We start from the raw sequence: 16,433 nt of genomic DNA on the forward strand, positions 1-16,433 counted from the left end.
TTTCAAACCTTTACGTAATAAAACAGTAGTCAATGCATTGTGGTACTGGTATTGTGATACACATATAGATCAGTGAAACAAAATTAAGAGTCTAAAGAAAATCTCATATATTTGTGGTCAACTGATTATTGGCAGAGGTGTCAAGACCATTAAATGAGAGAAAATAACCTTTTCTTTTTTTCTTTAAATGTTTTATTTTGAAAGAGAGAGAGAGAGAATACAAGCAGAGATGGAGAGAGAGAATTTCAAGCAGGCTCCATGCTCAGTGCAGGGCCCCACATAGGGCTCGATCCCACAACTATGAGATCATGACCTGAGCCAAAATCAAGAGTCAGACACTTAACCTACTGAGCCACCCAGGTGCCCCAAAATAACCTTTGCAACAGTGGTACTGGAATAACTGGATAGTCACATGTAAAAGAATGAAATAAGACACTTACTTCATACCATATAAAAATTAACTCAAAATGACTCAAAGATCTAAAGGTAAGAGATAAAATTATAGAACTCTTTGAAGAAAACAGGGATAAATTATCACGATCTTGGATTTGTCAACAAATTCTTAGATATGACACCAAAATCATAAGTAGCAATAAGAAGAACAAGGAGATAAATTGGACTTCATCAAAAATCCTAATCTTTTTTTATTTTATATTTTTATTTTATATTTTATTTATTTTATTTTATTTTTTTTAGAGAGAAAGAGAGCACGAGCAGGGAAGAGTGGCAGAGGGAGCGAGAGTGAGAATCTCAAGCAGGCTCCATGTTCAAGTGGAGGAGCCCAATGCAGGGCTCCATCCCATGACCCTGGGATCATGACCTGAGCCAAAATGAAGAGTCAGACGTTCAACCAATTGAGTCACCAGGTGGCCTCAAAAGTTCTAATCTTTTTAAAAAGAAAATCTGATGAAGCCATTCTCTAGCTTAGTATTTTTCAGTAGATGCCTATTGCCTTGAGATTAGAGCCCAAACTCCTAAACATATCATATTTGCTTCTTCATTTAAAAATGCCATCTACAGGTGCTTGGGTGGCTCAGTCTGTTAAGCATCCAACTTTGGCTCAAGTTATGGTCTCACGGTTCATGACTTGGAGCCCCATGTCAGGCTCTGAGCTGTCAGTTCAGAGCCTGTGCTGACAGCTCAGAGCCTGGAGCCTGCTTCAGATTCTGTGTTTCCCTTTCTCTCCGCCCTCCCCTGCTCACACTCTCTCTCTCTCTCTCAAAAATAAATAAACATTAAAAAATTACTTTTAATTATTTAATTAATTCTAAAGAATTAAATATATTTTACACTTGATCTTAGCCAAAAGGCCGAGAAGCGATGAGAATTAAATATATTTTAATGTAAAATAATATCTAACTACATATCTGTTTACATATTGATATCTATTTAGCATGCCTGGGTAGTTGTGTGTGCATGTTTTAAATTGTCATTTACTTATTTGTATACATATTTATGAAAATATTTATTACTTATAAAGTTTACTTATATATTAAATCACAGAAGTTCATGTCATCTCTAAAATATGTAAATAAACATAATAATAGGTACATAACCATTTTTATTCCTCAAAGGCTTACCTTATCCTGCTTGCTGCATTGATTAGATGTTAGTTTTCAGACTGAGTCTTTTTGAGAGCTGTATTTCATACTTGACATTCCACTTCCATAAAGTACCTGACTCAGGAAATAGTTGGTATTTTCCATAGGGAGCTCAAACACAGAGAAAAGGTGTGAGCATACTCTTGGGATTGTCACTGAAGTAAGAACTCTGAATCTGTAAAACTACCTCCCTCTCACCTAACCCCTAGTAGATCAAACCAATAACAACATGAGAGGGAGAGGCAAGGGGAGGACCATCTGTGGTTTGACAGTGGTTTCACTATATTATTATGTAGTTATAAAATGCTTGACTATTTTACTTATTCATATTTTTAGGATTACTATATACCAGCAGTGTAATTATCACCCTGTATTATATATATATATATATATATATATATATATATATATATATATATGCACACACACACACATTGTCTTCTCTGTTAGGGTTCACAGTCTAGTGAAAGAAGAGACAGACAAGAAAATAAGCAACTATAATAGAGTTTGATAAGAACCATAGTAAAACAAGAAGTATATGCTTTCAGAAGATGTGGGGGGATATCTACTTGGGTTATAAAGGGAGTGAAGAAATTGTGTCCTGATGGAACATACATCTGAGGAAACATCTGCATTGGTTAAGAGTTGGCAGGCAAAAAAGAGGGATGGTTGGTGTTGGAGGATGTTATAAGCAATGCCCAGATCTTCCTTTTGGGACTTTTCCTACTGCTGACTGGATAGCTTTCAGCTGTCAGGTCTTTCTGGACTTTTCCTTTGGAAGTCTGTACTTGCCAAAGGTCACATCATATTCCTAAGGGCAACCTGCCTCCATTGACTGGCTTCTGCAAGAACATAAAGGTCTGGTCCACTCTCACAAATAAGTGACAACTCTGAGGAGCCTTCCTAGCTTCAGAGCTCCCTATGGAGTCAGTTGAGGCCTTTGATGAGACTATATCACAACCCAACTTTCTAATCAACTCATTTCTGTTTCCTTTCCTTCCCTTCCTTCCCATGCCACAGCTCTTGATCCTAAGAGAAATCCCTAAGAAAGTCTCTGTACTTTATGTCTCACAAATCTGCTTCCTGGGGAGCCCAAATTTTATCAATTGGTACCAGGAGTGTTGTGGGAACACAGACACTAAGATGAGATGCGGAAGCTGTACCACATATCAGTTAGTTGGCGTGATAACTCCATCATTGAGTGGAACATGAATATATTCCATTCACACATGAATATGGATATCCCTGGCACAAGGTAGATTTTTAATAGTTAAAATTTTTTATCAGTAGTGAATTGGAAAGAGTATACCAGTTGTTTCAGTTACGTACTGCTATATAATAAATGACTCCAAAATTAAGTGTACTAAAACAGAATTTTGTGGATTTCCTATGCTTACCTGGATACAGTGGGGCTTCCATGCTTTTGTCCTGTGGTGTTGACCAGCGCTACAGGCATCTAGAAGTTCAGTTTGGCTAGATGTCTAAGATGGTTTGCTCACCTGGCTTGCAGTTGATACTGTTAGCTGAGAGCTCAGATTGGGCTATGGAGAAGTGTACCGATATGTGGTCTCTGTGTGGTTTGGGTTTCTCATGATATGTAGTCTAGGGTCAGAGAGGATGTAGCCTAAGAGCAAGTGTTCCAAAGACCCTGGCAGAAGGTAGAAAGCTTCTTATAGCCTGAGTTTAGAAGCTATACAGCATGACTTCTACTGTACTCTGTTGGTCAAAAACAAGTCATGGGGCTAATCCAGATTCAAGCAAAGAGGACAATGCGAAGATGTGAATACTTGGAGATGTGTTTCACTGGGAGGAGGGAGCATCTTTGGTGTCTACCATACTGGGGGCAATATATCAATTATTTGAGAAATCTTTGTGTGTATAGGTGGATGTGCGTGTCTTTGTGTGTGTGCATGTGTGTGTATGTAGAGGGAGGGATAATTATAAGGACAGTTTAATTGAGTGACTTGCTAAGCATGATTTATATTTTGGAAAAATATATAAAAAGCAGACAGTATTTAATTAGTAATATGAATATGAAAGTCATAGGGCCTGCTTTGTAGTATGTAAAAAGGCTTTCATTCCAGGCAGAGGAAAGAAAAATCATACGATATTTTATCCTAAGGACATAAAGATATACGGACTAAAGGATACGTGGGCCCATTTCAAACCCAGATGAATTCTGGAAAATAATACCGGAATGTAAACTCAACTTTGACTACTATAAACTCAGCTTTATACCGTTACTTGACACCATTACTACAGCGGATTTGCATGGCCTCAGGAACATGGTATGGCCTTTGATCAGATATTAACTCTCTCACTCACTGTCATAATGTAGTCTGAAGAGACCTGGACTGTCAGAAGACATGACACTGGTGCCTATGTTGATAACATGCTAATTGGACCAGATTATCAACAAGCAACCAGTATGTTGGGGGCATCATTAAAATGCATATGCTCTAGAAGGTGGGAAGTAAATTCAATGAGGTTTAAGTGGTTCAACATATTAGTTAAATATATAGGTACCCATCAGTCTGAGATATTTCATGACATCCTATCCAATGTAAGGACAAATCATTGCATGTCACAACTCCTTCCATGCAGAAGGAAGCCCAACGTGCAGTGGGCCTCTTTGGGTCACAGAGGCAGATGATCTACCTCTGAGGCTTATAATACCTCCCATATACTGAGTGATTTGAAGAGCTGCCATTTTTGACTAGGGACAAGAGGAGGACAGTATTCTGTAGCATTTCAGGTTGCAGTTCAAGAGGCTTGATATTTGGACCATATGATCAAGAAAATGTAACATTGGTAGTATTTGTGGTGAGAAAAGATGCTGTATGGAGTTATGGCAAACCCTAACGGGAGAACCACCATGCACACTTTTAGGATTTTGGTGCAAGACTCTACCATTGGCAGTGGAGAATCAACATACTTTGAAAAATAGTTCTCACATTGATAATGGGTTCTGGTAAATATGGATGACCTGACTATGGGTCATTAGGTGCATGAATCACAAGTGCCCATCATAAAATGGGTTCTGTCATACTCATCAGGCGATAAGGTCTGGCAAGCCTAGCAACAATTCATTGTGAAATGGAAGCTGTGTGTTCACAAATGGGCATGAAAAAGGGTAGGGACCACAAGTAAGCTGAACAGTTCATGATTCAGACTCTGATATTATCCTCCTCTTGTACCTACACCTCTCCTTAGATCACACCTATGTGTAACCCCATAGGAGGTCCCTTGTGCCCAGATGACTGAGAAAGACAAAATCTAAATTTGGTTCATGGATGAGTTGGCTTGGCTGGGGCAGAGCCCTGTATTTCACCCTACTAACATTTTAAGTTACCTCTAGTAAAAGAGGCCTATGAGGATTTTATGTGAAGAAATATCTAAGGAAGAAAAGGGGTGGACTTCAGTAGAAATTTGGATGAATCAGTAGATCCTATCTTCCAGATTTATGGATTGACTGGGAGTTCTTTTAGCTGACAGCCATTAGTCATTATTCCTCTCAAGAAATTTCCCTCATTTAGAGAGAGATTCCATGTCCAACATCATGTTCCTTTCCCTGGTATAGCATTCACTCAGTGACTGAGCTATGTGGGAGTATAAAGGCCTATTCCCCTCTTTACAATGGGGACAACTTGAAAGGGCCACCCTAGGGGCGCCTGGGTGGCGCAGTCGGTTAAGCGTCCGACTTCAGCCAGGTCACGATCTCGCGCTCCGTGAGTTCGAGCCCCGCGTCGGGCTCTGGGCTGATGGCTCAGAGCCTGGAGCCTGTTTCCGATTCTGTGTCTCCCTCTCTCTCTGCCCCTCTCCCGTTCATGCTCTGTCTCTCTCTGTCCCAAAAAAAAATAAACTTTAAAAAAAAAAAATATTAAAAAAAAAAAAAAAAAAAAGAAAGGGCCACCCTAGTTTTAGAATTCCCCATGGGTTAGTGGAGACCTTTGTAGAAATTGAATAGGAACCTGGCTTCTGCTACCTAATTTTGTCCCTTCCCTTCCCTTCCCTTCCCTTCCCTTCCCTTCCCCATCTTCCTTTACCCTTCCCTTTCCCAGGTATTCATCCTGAGAGAACTCTTTAGTAAGTTTTATGCACACTAACCTTCATCTTAGAGTCAGGGAAACCCATCTACAATAGCTTGAGTTCAAGCAAGAGGGAACACTTTGAAGTCATGCTTGAGCAAGATGCATTCATTTTTTTCTAGAGTCAAAAAGGTGACTTAGTAGGAAAAGATGAAATTAAAGAAGTAGCCAAAGGCCTTGAAGGCCATTTTCATACTTTGGCTCTATGCTAAGTATAATGTGTAGCAATTGAAATGTTTTAAATGAGAGAAAGGGAAATCGGATTCATATTTTAGAAAAATGACTGAAAGCATAGTGGGAAAAAAGTAAGACTGGACACAGGTGTTGTAGTTAGGAGACTTTCATAGTATTATGTAACAGAAAGGAGAAATCCACTTCCTGAGCTAGAGAATTGACATGGAGGAGGGGGGCAGTTGATAGATTTGAGTTACTTAAGAGATAGAATTGGGTGATGTTCTGTTTCCTTGCTTGAATGGCTGGGTAGATAATATTCTATTCACAGTTATGGAGAATACAGAAGAAGAAGCAGATATGTGGGAGAAAAACAATGAGTTTAGTTTAGCTATGGTGAGTTTGGGACATTCAATTGAATATGTACAAAAAGTAGTTGGATATGCAATCTATAATACAGGGCAGAACTCTAGGTTAAATATGTGTTTCAGTGTATACCAACAGTGAGGCTAGAAGAACAGATGGGAGAATAAGTAGAGATAGAAATAGAGGGTATAAGACAACCCTTGAGGAGTAGAAGATTGAAATAGTTTGCAAAATAAAAGGGCTTTCAGAGAGGTATGGTGAATAAGTGGTAAAATGTAGTAGGTACAATGTAGGAAGCCCTGGAAAGAAAACAGGTCAGAAAACAGAAGGAAAAGCAGGAGAAGGAGGAGGAGTGGGAAGGACAAAATGGCTGTACTGAGTATTTAAGCAAGTCAAATACTGGAAAGTACATGTTTAGTTTAGCAACAAAGAGAGGGATTTGTTCTTATGTATTAATATTCTGAAGCAATGTGATATTATTTTGATAGCAGTTGTTCTCAATGATCTTCAAGTTCCCTTCAAGCCCTCAAACTCTATGAAATTGTTTGAGTTGTGTGCAGTCATCTCAGCAAAGAGCTCAGCCTAAGAAATCAATAAATTGGATTCGAACAAATATTCTCAGGATATATCTGGATGGTCAATAGCCAGAACAACATGTAGCTCTAGGAAATCAGCAATTTGAGGCTAAACAGTTATCTATAGTCTTTTTTTTTTTTTCGCTCATGCCATTCAATGCAAGTTCCAAAAATAAAGTTTAGGCCTAAAATCCATAACAAAACTAATATATTTACTTTGGGAACACTTGGAATGCTGCTAAATTTTTTATTTACTAAGTAATTAATGTTTGCTGACCTTTGAGAAGAGTTGGAAAAAACATTGTATCAGACAAATTATAACTAATATTGTGTAAATAAGACTGGACTCAAACTGAGATGCCATGGGCAATGGGAAAAAGAAGTTGAAAGTGTCCACAAATAAAAATTTAGCACAGAGGATTAATTTAGAAGAAGCGTATGTTTGTCATTACATGAGCTAATTTGTTGCTTAATTTATTAGAATTTCTACTTGATTACATTGTACACGTTTGCTAAGTTCTTAGTTAAAATGTTCTGTCTGTGAAATATTCTCATAATAAATATCCAAGCCCTCAGCTGTGCTATTGTATTGAGAATAGATCAATAAGTTTGTTATATTTTAAAAACTTATTTGCTTTTAAAAGTCAGATTTCTCAGTTCCATATTATGTTTGAGTTGTATTGGTTCTGTTTTCTTTCCTAGATATTATCATTTCCATTCTTTCTCCTATTTTCCTTGTATGATACAGTTAGAAAAAAATAATCTTAAAATGTAGAAAAAAATTGATATTGACATGAAATACATGTTTAACATAAAAAGTATAGGAATCACATATCTGTGATATCAATAAGAGATCTAAAAAGTTGAACTCAGATGTATTTCAGTACATAGTGCTATACCAACTCACCAATTTTCAAATATCCTATTTTTCCTACCATCACTAGAGAAACTTTGTACAGTAGCATGAATAGAAAGACATTATTTTGTATTTCTTTAGTGCTTTGAAGATCTTCAGTACTCTATAAACCTTCTGTAATGAATTAGAAATTTCAGAACAGTTTTTTGAAGTGTTAAAATCTATTAAGAGCAAAATTAAAACAATGCAGTAAAATTTCAGTTATCCAGAACATGTAGGGATTGAATTATTCAATGTAGCTCTTTTTCTGAAAGTTTTCTCTCTCTAGGCACCAAACATTTTAATTTCAATCGTGTTGGTTGAAATTTTTTTCTATAATGAAATATTAACTTTCTCAGGGGGTTAAATAATTCAGTTTTATTTTGATAAAAATAAATGCTAGTACATAGGTTAGAAAATTCAAATAGCATCTCAAATTTTATGATAAAAAGTAGACTCTTATCTCCAAACCCAGACATAACTACCTATAAATATTTGGGCTATCTTTTCTGGCATTTATCTCCATCTATGTAAATATCATGGCTGTACTGTTATTTCTTGATTTATGAAGTTTGTATTTATTGTGCAAGAGTATAATTTATCCCATTTATATCACCATCCTCATAAACTCCTATTTCCCCATTCTCTCAATATAGTTATCTGATAATTTGATAAATCAATATTTATTGTTAAAACCTTATTAAGATTACATAAATATGACTCATAACAGAGTCATGCAGCATATACCAGAATTTCATTTCCTTTCTTGATCAAATGTTTTATCTTCAGTTAGTCATTGCTTCATATTTTCCTTACTTAGTGGTCTATCAATTCAGCCCAAGCTTTCAAAACTTCTTAATATGACCAAATCTATTGTCATAATTTATTATTTCTGGTTGTTTTTTTTTTTACTTTTTAGCAAAGTTATTGAGGTACAATTTAAATACAATAAACTTTACAATTGAAAGCATCAAAATTGCTAGATTTTGACATATGTGTATACTTATGAAATAATGAAGAAAATGAGCATGAAGAATGAAGGATAAAAATAGATGCAGAAAAAGCATTTGGCAACATTTCAATATCCTTTTATAACAAAAATTCTAACAAATTAGGTACAGAAGGAATGTAACTCAACATAATAAAGGCTATATATGACAAGCCCACAGCCAACTGAGTGATAAAAAGCTGAAAGCCTTTCTACTAAAGTAGGAATATAAGACAGTGATGCCCATTCTTAACATTTCTAATCAACATAGTATTAGAAATCTTGGCTAGCACAATTAGGCAAGAAAAAGAAATATAGGTAGCCAAATTAGAAAAGAAGTTCAACTACTTGCATGATGACATGATCTTTTAGAAATAAATTCCTAAATTCCACATGGGTAAATCAGTATGGCTTGCATAAAGATATTAACCAAATTATAGGGAATGGGTGATGGTGTGAAGGAGGGATGAACTATTAAATATTTGGACAAGTAACTAAAAGATTCATACTAAATTGCCTATTAAGGCTATGGAGTGCTTGAAGACTTTTTGATAAGACTTTGTATATCCACATTGGATTTTAGGAATTGAACTAGTGCTGAACATTGCTCTGAAAACAGAGTGCAGAGGAATTTGAAGTCGACTATGATAGATAACTTTAACAAGGAGAATTGATGATGGACACAGAGTGAGGGAACAAAACCTTATAATGTCACTAGGCTTCTTCTTTTAGGAATTGACGAACTGATTCTAAAGTTGATACAGATCTTAGAATATCAAAAGGAATCTTGAAAAGGAAAAATGAAGTTGAAGAACCCACACTATTTGATTTCAGGTCTTCTGAAATCTACAGTAATCAAGACAGGGTGTAATTTGAATTAGTATTAACAAGTAGATCAGTGGAACAGAATAAAGAACCCAGAAATAGACTGACATTTGAGTTTCAATCAAAGATTCAAAGACATTAAATGCATAAATGGATATCTTTTGCATAAATGATGTTGCCACAACAGGCTGTCCATTTGGGAAAAAATGAATCTAAAACAGTGCCTAAGATCATACCAAAATTAATTTGAGATGGCACATAGATCTAAATGGAAAAGCTCAAATATAAAACTTCTGATAGAAAATATAGGTGAATATCTTTGGGAATAGAGATAAAGTTTTCTTGGACAGGATAGAGAAAGCAGTAACATAAGGGAAAAAATGATAAATTAGGCTTCATCAAAATTTCAAGTACTTGTCAAAAGATATCATTAAGATAACAAATTAGAAATCTACAGACTGGGAAAAAATATGTCCAACACAGATATGTGACAAAGGACTTGTACTCAGGATATAAAAAGAACTTCTACAACTCAAATAAAAAGGTAAACAATCCAATTAAATGCAAGGTAAACAATCCAATTAAATGCCTGCAAAATATTTTAGCAGATGCTTTACAAAAGAAGATACACAAATTAGCACGTGGAAAAGTGTTCAACGTCACAGTGAGATACCATTGGACACCCAGCAGACCTCATTGAATGACACTCTCAAGATTTACACATTCCTTTGTAGGTAGGAGGAACCTCAAAATAAAATAACTGTGACTAAATATTGAACTCTAGGTAATAGTGTGCACCCTGAGGTTTTAGCAAGCAGCATAGTAAGAGCTCCAACTTACTTATACATATATCAAATAATAAAATGTGATGAAACAAGCTTGGTAAGATGTTAACTGTGAAATTTAGGTGGTAGGTGTAAAATTCTTTCACTTTGCTCTATATTAGCCTATTTTTATAGTAAAATGAAATATTATCTCAGATTGAATTGATTTAATGCAGGAATGACTGAAAAGCACCAATGAGGATACGTTTGTGGATATATCTGCTACCTAAGTAGGAACTTCTTAAAACAATAATAATGTGTTGTGGGTTTTCTAGTGTATGGAGAATTATAATTTTTGAGAAGAGTATAGAAGGAAGAAGGGAGATAAATGGAGTTAAGGTGAATTGAAGATGACACGAATCTGGAATATAGGTTTTAATTGCCAAGGTAAAGAATGTGTAAAAAATGGAAGGGAAAACAAAATAATAAAAAGATTGATTGCTTAAGAAAAAGTTAAGAAGGGAAAAGAAGGGAAAAAAGATGCAGATGAGAGAAAAAAATAAATACAATTGTAGATATAAGTTCATATATATTAGTAATTATGGTAAATGTAAACCGATCAATACTATAATTAAAAGACAAATATTGTTAGATTGGACTGAACAGCAAAATCCAACTATATGCTGCTTATAAGAGATTCACCTTACATAACCAAGATACATAAAATTTGAAAGCAAGAGAATATTAAAAAGATATACCTTATATACACTAACCAAAAAGAGTTGGTGAAGCTACAATATTAGTCAAAGTAAACCTTAATGAAGAGATAACAGTAAAAACACAAACAGGCATGTATGTCATAATATTGAATGAATTTGTCAGGAAGAAATAATAAGAATAAATTATATGCATCTAATATCAGTATCAATATACAAAGCAAAGTCTGACAAAAATACGAGGAGAAATAGATAAATCCACAATAGATTTCTAACACAACCCTCATAACAGATAGGACAAGCAAACAAAAACAAAATCATTAAAGACAAAAGATTTGAATTTAGGATTACTGGCAAACTTTAAGTCCTATATAAGTACATCAGCTAAGAATGTTTAATAGTAGCTCTATCAACAAAGCTAAGATGTGCTACTGAGAATCAGAATTTTCTCCAATTGTGAGGTTCCCTTGTTTATGCAATTTCTTTATCAAAGACCCTAGATTTACAAATAACTATGCTAATATGTTCTCAAAGAGATCTATTGAATATTTTACAGTAGTCTCCTGCAAAGGAGAATATTAGGCTCCATTTTAAGCCATATTTTAGTCTGTAGCCATCCACAGTCAAGTACCTTGATGGTAATTTTCCATCAATAGAATTTCAGTGTAACGCAAACTGCAGGTATTATAGCAACTAACTTCTATAATGAGGCTTCTTCTCCATGCTGTGAGGCAAGGCTCCTTTTCCATGCTGGTTTGGGCACAAAGCTTATTATAATCTCCCCAGTCTTACCTACTAGTCTCTCCCAAAGTAACGTCATCACTTCTAAATGTAATAAGATTAAAAATATAGTAGCAACCTCTATGTGGCAGGTACTATGCCAGTGAGCACCAGAGAGATAAATAATCTCTAATAGCCATTCAGAATTTTAAAGGAGTGTACAGCTTTTAGCAGAGTATTCCTAATTGACTCACAGTAAAAGTATATTGATTGAATACACTCCTACTCATTAAAGGATACTTTATAAATGTAGTTGAATAAAACGGTATTGGACAAAATCAAGAATGCAGGCACTGTATTTATTGTTTACAAAGATGCGTGTGTATGCCTTAGCAGAAGATCTCACTTTGGCCCAGACATGAAAGTTCCTGAAGCCCTAGGAGGCAAATTGCAAAGTGAAAGTCCCCTGTGCCATTTTTCTTGATTTATCCCTTTCTTTATTCAACAAATACTTATTTATTTTGCATTATGTATCAAGGACCAATGTATCAGTGACGAAGACTGACAACACTCTAGCCCTCTAGCTTTCACATGTTAGCTTAGGAGACAAATATTTTTTTAAAAAAGCTCTCTCAACTTAAAACAAGATTAATTACTTAATTGTGATTGTGATAAGGGCTATAAAGGAGTATAGGGTTGTATAGGCTCTTAAAGGTACAGATCCCAACCTAGCATTGGTGGTAGTGGTAGGGAGTGTGGAGTATGTGTCACAGAGTGTTTCTTGAAGACCATATGTCTGAACCACGCCCTGATCACAACTTAGATGAAGTAGAAGGGGATGGCCATGTACCCTAGATTGAGAGAACAACCCTTGTGCCCAAAGACTTATCCCTTCCTTAACAAATACAGTTGTACTTCTTAAATGAAACCGAGTGTTGTTAGTAGAGTGAAATGGTGGAATAGAAAAAACTGCATCCGGATCAGGCAAAGCTTTTAGGAAAGGTTAACCATTTTTCTTCTTTATCCCCAAAGAACAGAAAACCTCCAAAGGAAGGTAAGCGAGGGAGTGAAAGAATTTTTAAAAGATCATTCTAGATGGACTCAGGGCAGGAATATATGCAGGCAGGCCACTGGGACACACTGACTACAGAGCAGGAAAAACTCCCTAATGCTCTGGACTAGTATGGTCAATGGGGACATAGAGAAACCTGGTTTCATTCGAGGAGTATTTAGGATGTAGAACAGAAAAAAAACAAAAACAAAAACTGGTGCTTGATTGGCTATGAGCAGTGGGAAGATGGAGAAGTCATGGCTGGTCTATGGTTTCTCTAACTGCGTGGTGGTGGTACTCTTCTTTGAGATTCTGAATAGTGGAAGGACAGCAGGCTGCAGGAGGAAGATGATGATGTTCAGTGTGAGCTGCCTTTGAGACTTCTAAGGAGTGATGTAGGCAGTTCCATACTTCATCTAAAATTCAGAAGAAAGATGTGGACAAGAAATAAGAAATTGTTGGATAGTCAGATGGCATTGCCTAGGGTGTAAATATGGAACTAAAGCAAGCTTGGTTTTGAACCTCGAGGAACTCTTACTTAAAGACCACACAGAGAGGCTGAGCAGGAAGACACAGAGTGAAAGTGACATTTGTAGGAGAGAACCTATGGGTATGATGTCTTCTAAGGCAAGGGGAGAGTGTTTTGAGAACACAGAGTGATAAATGCTATTCCTCAGAATGAAGACTTCTCATTATATATTTGAAGAAGGTTTGCTTAGTGTTCTCTTTGAAATGCTAATGTTACCTGACTCTGCTTAGAGTGATGGTCTACTTACTGCAGGTGATAGGAAATAAAATCCTTGAGAACTGATGACTTTATATTGCTAAGAGTGCATGGTGCCAGATCTATTCTAGAATAACATTTATCTCTTGAATGGTATAATTTAGGATGTCTTCATTTAATTCACTGCTAATGTTGTATTAGAAGTTAATATGACTTGTCAGTGCATTATTGTATTCACATTGAAAAGAATTCTTTCTGACATTAAGTATGAGCATCTGAAAGTCTGAATGTGTTTGAAATCATGTATAAATACAAGTATTACATGATCAGTTACTTACACAGGAAATTTTCATTCACTCCCCCATTCAGCAAACATTTCTTAATTGCCTAATATATGCCACCAGTTATTCAATGCTGGCGAGGTAAAAAAATGATCTTGAAACACATTTCTTGTAAACCATCAGACTGTTGGGGAAACTACGTGTGTGGTGGGGAGGAGAGGTTGAAGCTGACAAGATAGGTCAGAGCTGGATTGTGAAGGACTTTCAGTACAGAGCGTAAAATCACGGTTTAGGGTAACCAAGTAATTAATGAGGAAAATTTCTCCTTTATAGACAATTTCTAGCTAATAAGTCAAGAAGAAATGGTAAAATATCACCATTTTGCTTGTAATACCTCATTGATCTTGCTAACGGCTGGTAACATAAAAAAGAGATGAGTCATTCTTAGGTACCTCTTGACACAAGTATCTGAGGCAACCTATGGGATTTTCTTGCCTAAAATATAGAATCCAAACACATCACACCACTAGATCTGACCACCAATTTATAGGAAATGCATAGCAAACAAACAAACAAACATGTGAAATAATATCCTGGAAATGTAATAAAAAAACCTAGACAGAACAGACACCCCATTTTCTTCAACAACTACTATAATAACAATGAAAGAAAGGAAAGGAAGAGTGGACACCCATAGAGTAAAAGAGGCTTAAAAGACATGGAAACAATAGTAATTTCTGGTCCCTATTTAGACCCTATTCAAATTGTCAAATAAAAATGCACATGACAATCAGGGAATTATGAACACTGTTTGACTTGTTGCTATTAAGAAATTATAGTTAGTTTTTAAGTGTGACAATGTTTCATAATTAGGTTTTTAAAAATATTTTTAATGTTTACTTATTTTTAAGAGAGAGAGAGAGAGACAGAGTGTGAGCCGGGGAGAGGGTTCGAGAGAGAGACACACACACACACACAGAATCCGAAGCAGGCTCCAGGCTCTGAGCTGTCAGCACAGAGCCCAACTCAGGGCTTGAACCCACAAACCATGAGATCATGACCTGAGCTGAAGTAGGACACTCAACTGAATGAGCCAGCCAGGCACCCTAGTTTTTGTTTTTTTTTTTTAAAGCGTTCTTTTCTTGTGTCTTTTAGAATGGAAATGCTATAATGCTTGGGATTTGTTTCAATATAATCAGGGATGGGAAGTAGATGAAAATAAATTGGTCATGAGTTGTGAACAGTTGAAACTGGCTAATGGACACATGAGATTATTTTATTGTTTTCATTACCTTTCTATAGGTTTGAAAATTTACATAATAAAAAGTAAAAAGAAAAAAGAACGTTCCTAATCATAGAGAAAGGAAGAAGGAAGTGGTTTTTGATGGCGAGAAGCTGAAATTAGTTAAACAGCTGTTGTAGAAAAACAGGATGATGAAGTATTAAGGCAATATTTTTTTAAATAAATTAAAAAAAATTTTTAATGTTTATTTTTGAGAGAGACAGAGTGCGAGTGGGGGAGGGGCAGAGAGAGAGAGAGAGAGAGAGAGAGAGAGAGAGAGGGAGACACAGAATCCAAAGTAGGTTCCAGGCTCTGAGCTGTCAACACAGAGCCCGTGGGGTGGGGAGGGGGGCCTAGAACTCACTAACTGTGAGATCATGACCTGAAGTTGGACGCTTAACCCACTGAGCCACCCAGGTGCCCCAAAGCAATATTTTTTTTAAGTTTATTTATATTGAGAGAGGGAGCCAGCACAGGAAGGGCAGAGAGACAGGGAGAGAGAGAATCCCAAGCAGGCTCCACACTGTTAGCCTGGAGCCCTGGGGCTTGAACTCCCAAATCATGAGATCATGACTTGAGCCAAAATCAAGAATCAGATGCTTAACCAACTGAGCCACTCAGGTGTCCCTCTTTTCCTTTTCTTCCTGAAACTACTAGGTTTGTTTGTTTTATTTTATGAAGTGGTTCAACAGGATGAGAGGATTTAGGGGACAGTGTGGAAAGATTAGCCAGAAAGAAGAGAAAGGATCGATTTTATTAGAAACAACTATGAGGAAAAAGGGGAAAAAGTTCTTAGAGGAAGGGAAACTTGAGGATAAGCTAGAGATAATTAAAGGGAATTTTAGATTTTTTAAAGACAGAAGCCATTATTTTTTTCTGCCATCTCTTCATGAAAACAACAAAGAAACCAGAATGTGTGTCACCCATTTAATGCTCTGGGGTTAGATTTGCATCGGATAGTTTCTGTGCTGGGGCGTGCTGAGACAGGCTCGGAGGGCAGAGCAGAACAGTGTGAGGACTGGCTTTTCCATTGGGGTTCTGTATGGGTGCTTTCAGAGGGAACTGGAGGAAGAGACAGACATGCATTTGTATTGAGGGTGTTTTATGCTGGATTTTAGCCATTTTTTACTATCTTTATATGCTATAAAGAAGAAGACAGTTCTATAAAAATTTATATATTAGAAAAAATCCAAAAATTGTGGAACAATTGTAAGAAAATAAATGTGGGAGTTGTATAACATTTCCAGCAGGAACACAGTGATATCTTTTGAAGATTCCACAGAGGCATTAGACTGAGGACTGGTGTGGGTAGACAGTTATGTTCCAGAGACTGGGATCATGTAAAAAAAAATGATATGATATGTAGCTGGCCATGTTTGCAACACT

At 36.3% G+C, this 16,433-nt stretch overlaps 1 non-coding gene across 1 annotated transcript; it reads right to left on the reverse strand.

The window, feature by feature from the left end:
- Nucleotides 1-1,124: 1,124 nt before the first annotated feature.
- On the reverse strand, nucleotides 1,125-1,322 carry LOC121013799 (U2 spliceosomal RNA). Its single transcript, XR_005782930.1, has one exon. It is a non-coding gene; the product is annotated as a U2 spliceosomal RNA (small nuclear RNA).
- Between the last annotated feature and the right edge of the window lie 15,111 nt (nucleotides 1,323-16,433).

Source organism: Herpailurus yagouaroundi, unplaced genomic scaffold (genome assembly GCF_014898765.1).
Source record: "Herpailurus yagouaroundi ecotype Mexico unplaced genomic scaffold, PumYag 199, whole genome shotgun sequence".
In the NCBI taxonomy this organism is placed as follows: Eukaryota; Metazoa; Chordata; class Mammalia; order Carnivora; family Felidae; genus Herpailurus; species Herpailurus yagouaroundi.